The sequence below is a fragment of the Thalia democratica genome, chromosome 6 (genome assembly GCF_965202585.1).
Source record: "Thalia democratica chromosome 6, ktThaDemo2.hap1.1, whole genome shotgun sequence".
Classification (NCBI taxonomy): domain Eukaryota; kingdom Metazoa; phylum Chordata; class Thaliacea; order Salpida; family Salpidae; genus Thalia; species Thalia democratica.
Genome location: NC_139170.1, coordinates 8,627,784 through 8,633,787, shown reverse-complemented (window position 1 = coordinate 8,633,787; position 6,004 = coordinate 8,627,784).

Below are 6,004 nucleotides of genomic sequence, written 5' to 3'. Positions count from 1 at the left end.
TATATGTAATTTATATTTAGTAAACTTATAAAAGTAGTGGTTTGCTCTTATGTGTACTATTTTATGGGCATTATTTTATATGTAGAATTGCTTCAATCAATTATGGCCATAGTTTTATATGACTTCATTTAAATTATGGGTATTATTTAGATGTTGCTGTAATTAAATAAAAATAAAATACAGTCCAGGCCTTATATGAATATTATGGATAGTTTTTGTAGTTTTAAATTTATAAACAAACAAATTAACAAAAAACTTAAATACACATAAACCAATAGTTTGATTTATTTGTACATTTATTTAAATTGTATTTTGTAAACTAACAGAAGTAGTGGCTAGACTTATTAAAAGATTATGGATAATTTTTTATTTAAGATTTAATAGAGAAAAAAAAGCTTGATTACACTTAAACCAATTGTTTGATTTAAAAGTATATTTATGTAATTTATATTTTTTATACTACCAGAAGTAATGGCTTGGCATATTATAAATCTTTTGGATATTTCTTTGTTTAAGATTTTATAAACAAAATTAAAATTTTAGACACATAAACCAATTGTTTGATTTATAGTTGTATATATGTAATTTACATTTAGTAAACTTTTAGAAGTAGTGGTTTGGCCTTATGTGTACTATTTTATGGGCACTCTTTTATGTGTAGAGATGCTTCAATTAAATTATGTGATTTCATTTAAATTATGGGTAGTTTTTAGATGTTGCTGCAATTAAGTAAAAATAACATACTGTCTACTTTTAAATCAAACAATTGGTTTGAGTGTAATCAACCTTTTTTTTCTTTATTAAATATTACATAAAAAAGCTATCCATAATCTTTTAATAAGTCTATCCACTACTTCTGTTAGTTTACAAAATACAATTTAAATTAATGTACAAATAAATCAAACTATTGGTTTATGTGTATTCAAGTTTTTTTTTTATTTGTTTGTTTATAAATTTAAAACTCCAAAAACTATCCATAATATTCATATAAGGCTTAATAAGTATTTTATTTTTCATTTAGTTGCAGCAACATCTAAATACTACCCATTGAATATATTTGATTGAAGCAATTCTACCTATAAAATAGTGCCAATAAAATAGTACACATAAGAGCAAACCACTACTTTTATAAGTTTACTAAATATAAATTACATATATACAACTATAAATCAAACAATTGGTTTATTTGGGTTCAATTTTAATTTTTTTATTTTGTTTATAAAATCTTAAATAAATAAAAATTTTAAAATATTTATTATATGCCAAGCCATTGCTTCTGTTAATATAAAAAATATAAATTACATAAATATAAATTTATATCAAACAATTGGTTTAAGTGTATTCAAGTTTTTTTTCTTTATTAAATCTTTAAAAAAAATTATCCATAATCTTTTAATAAGTCTAGCCACTACTTTTTTTAGTTTACAAAATATAATTGAAATAAATGTACAAATAAATCAAACTATCGGTTTATGTGTATTTAAGTTTTTATTTTATTTGTTTGTAACTCAAAAATTATATATAATATTTATATAAGGCCTGGACAGTATTTTATTTTCATTTAATTGCAGCAACTTAATTGCAGCAACATGTAAATACTACACATAATGTTAATGACATCACATCAAATTATAGGCAGAATTGGTTGCAGCAATTCTACACATAAAATAGTGCCCATAAAATACTACACATAAAAAGTCCTAAGTAGCAAAATTAAAGAAGTTTTCTAACGTTGTAAAACTTAAAATTGTTTAAAAAACCGGTAGGACTTTTTATGTGTACTATTTTATGGGCACTATTTTATGTGTAGAATTGCTGCATTCAATTTTTGATGTGATATCATCAAAATTATGTGTAGTATTACATAATTTTGATGACATCACATCAAAAATTGAATGCAGCAATTCTACACATAAAATAGTGCCCATAAAATAGTACACATAAAAAGTCCTACCGGTTTTTTAAACAATTTTAAGTTATATAACGTTAGAATACTTCTTTAATTTTGCTACTTAGTTTGTTTTCAATACTATAAATTATTTTTAGACTTAAATTTGAGTTTTAGTTAAATTACTCTATCTGGAACTGTTTGGCTAAGTAATTTATTTACATATCATTGAATTTATTTTCTATTTAAAATAAAACTCAAACTTTTTCAAACTGATTATCACAACTTTTTTCGATTTACTAGTACTACTTTTTTTATGTATAAAAGTTTTGTTATATGTTAGTTTTACAGTGTGTTGCAAAATTTCAGCATTGTCAATAATAACTCCACTTGGAACATATTTTAACTAATTACTAAAAGTTAGACTAATTATTAAAGTTAGCATTCTGTTATACTGGTATTTTAAAATTGGTTCAAGTTTGAATATTTTTATCTAAATGATAAATTTTAGACAGTTATGTAGTAGACTAGGGGTGGGCAACGTTTTTAAATCAACCGGGCCGGAGCATCTCGAATTGGTGATTTACCGGATCTGGTATCCGGATCTAGCCAAATAATGACTTTTTAGACCCGAATCCGACTATATACTATTTTAAAGTAAAGATCCAGATCCTATCGGAATCTAGTTTAAAAGTTTTGGATCCGGCCGGAATCTAATTTTATAGATACAGTTGATCACTTTTTTGAATCCTCCAAGTTTATAAAACTTTTTCAATTCTGACAGCTTAAGATGTAGATTGAGACATGTCTCATGTTCTAATAATAAATATAAATATAATTGACAAAGGTACTTATATGAAATATCGTACTTAAAAAAAACACTTTGCTTGAGGTAATTTGACAAAAAGATATTCCAACTAAGATAGAACAACACAAAACATTAGGCAAAAATGGTATATTTATTAGTACACATTAAATTATAAAGTCGTTTTTTAGCATGTTTTTAGAGTCAAATTCTTACAGTTATGTTTTGTAAAAGTATTATAAAAAGTTATATAAAAATTTTATAATATTTACCCTTTGCGTGCCTGTCACTTCGCTCGCGGGCTGGTATTTACGAGCCCGATCTTTAAAAAATTTTAAAAACTGTCGGGAGCCAGTCATTTTCACTCTGAGGGCAGGATCCGGCCCGCGGGCTGTACGTTGCCCACCCCTATAGTAGACATTTATGTAATTCTCTAAAGTGTATTATTAGAAGAAACTTAATTAAAGAGTAAAAAAATATTCTGACCACTTAAAAATGTCTAGACATGCTGCTGAACTTACCTATAACCATGATCAATGTTTGTAAATTGAAGCCTTTTTTTTGTATAAAACTTTTAGTTTAGTTGGCTATATTATATGTTCCTTACCTTTTAAAAACACACGCACTATACTTAAACTTGAAGTTTGTTATAGCTCCTAAATATTTTAAATTATTGTTCATAACATTGAATCTGTCTATTTTTGTTCCTTTTTTCTTATTTTTTTTTAATTTTCGCACTCTATTGATATACATAATGCATATCTAAATTTATTGGTGTCTTTAACTTGTTGTCTTTACTCTTTACTATATAATGTTTATAAAATATATATGAGGTTTTTTACCTATGTGTTTTACTAAAATAAATTAAATAATAAAACTAACAATTAAAATTAATTAACTTGGGTATAACTAAAATTGTTGTGGTTGAAACATTTGATAGTATTGTCTTTGTAATTTTTTTCTGTTGAAAAAAAATTGACTTCATACAGTTACAATTTTGAAATAAGTCTTTATAAGTGTTTTAAGCTACTAACTTTTTTTACTTACGTATTATGACAGCCATATTTTAAATATGTATACCATGGCTTCCCAATATCATAGTCTTAATCGCCATCATATGAAGAATAGAAAATATATCTCCCCCCACATATAATGTTTATCCCACATTAAAAACAACGTAATTAAATCATCGCCTTTCAAAACTTACTGCCTCCTATTTCATTTGAAAACCTTGATCTATAACTGTAAAAAAAACTAGTTGTTTATAAAGAAGCAACTTTTATGTAATCGTTAAAGAGAATATGCAGTATTTAAGTAACTCAAGGTATTTAATTTGTTATTGGAAACTTTTAAGTGAATGTAATAGATCTTTTTTTGTGTATAATATAGTAGTTTTTCAGGTTTAGATTCTTTTTTGTAATAATCATATCCAGTTAATAAAAATTACAAAAACTACAATCACAATCGCAGTTATTAATTTAAATTTAAGTATCGGAAATACAATTTATATTTTTATGATTTACTTATATTAAAAGCATATTAAAAGTGATACTGTCAGTTATTTAGCTGATCAGACAAAGGAAAATTAAATCTTTTAACCATGAATAGTTAAAGATTAGACTCAAAAAGTCTTTATAATAGTTGCTTTACGTTAAGCTAATACAACGAAAAAATATCATTTTACGAGTTTTTAATCATCAAAAACAATATTTAGGTATTGTTCATGGAAAAATAACCTGTTTGTATTTATTTACATTGAAGTTGTCTAATTTGTTGTTTAGTTTTCTGTTTCAAACTTTTAAACAAAATATAAAATTATTTATAAGAAGTGTTCTTATAATCACGATTTCAATTTTACTGAATGAAGCTTTTTATCAAAAAAGAATAAATAATTGTATTTTTGGTAAAATAAAACCTATAATAGTATTGTTAACTATCAAGTTTTGGACTTAATTAAGAAACTCAGAAAACTATTGAAAAACGTAGGTTTCTAAATACATAGTCTAACTTTTTTTTCCGTTTTTACTTCGGCTCTTCTAAATGGAACCGATTGATTTAAATATTGCAAATAAGCTTAATACCTTTAACTGTAACTAAATGTTAAACCTTCATACTAAATAAATTATTAACTAGCATAAATTTAAGACTTATAATAAACTGATGTTTTGTTTTTCCTTAGCGGCAAAAATTTAATTAGTCATAGAATAATAAACGTAGGATTAGTTGTTCTGATAATTAGTTTGTTAAATATTTTTTAACAACTTAAAGACTTTTACAATAACATTCTACCGGCTTTACATGTACTTAGATACATTTTTGCAGTGAAACTGGCGAAAAAATATTTTAAATTTTTTTTTCTACTAAATTGAAGTTTCAGGTAGCTTTTTCCTCGCTTAAAATTTAAGTGGAGTAACAGTAAAGCGATGTTTTATATTATACTAAGCAATATTGTAAAAAAAAAAATTGTGCTTGACTTTTATGACTTAACAACAAAAATGACAAAGCTTTAGCTAATATTAAAATATGTATGCTTGAAGAAAAATGCTTCATCTAAAACTGGTTTTAACAACTGTTTTTATTAAACAAAGTAACCTTGACTAAGCGCATAATTTTTTTTTGATTAACAACTTTATGCTCAGTACGATCATTAATTTATTCAGTGATTAATGATAATAAATCTGTATGAATATATTCAAAGCTAAAATAACCTTAATCGTGTTGAAAATAGTTAAAATATCAAAAAAGTAGATAAAATGAGTTGAACACAAAAAAACAAAAACTGTTTTAAATCATTTATTAAAAAAAAGTACATTCAAGTTTACTTATTTCAATAGTTATTTTAAAGTTAATGAATTGGTTCAGTAAAAGTAGCTACAAGCATTTTTATTTTACTTTTTGAAAACATATAAAATTTACACCAAAAAACTTACCACCACCTTAACGATTCCTTCTTATTCAATAAATGTATTGGGTGAATTATTTTTGAAAGCAATTTAAGTTTGGGAGATATAATATTTTTAAGTTGGAAGAACTTTTACAAAGTATTGTTTATGTAGATTAAAAGTTAAAAAGAAAAATTTAGTGTTAAATGCTTTTTTTATAAGCTCATTTTTTGTATATATCAAAAATAATAATGAAATATGAATAACTAAGTATTTTTAAACTTCTAATTTGATTAAAAAGAACTAATAAAAGCTATTTATTTAAATAGTTTAAAATGTTTAAAAGTGATTTCAGATAAAAATACCTTACTTTAATTTAATGATAATAACTTCTTTATAAAATATCAGCTGAAATTTAACTAGTGGTAA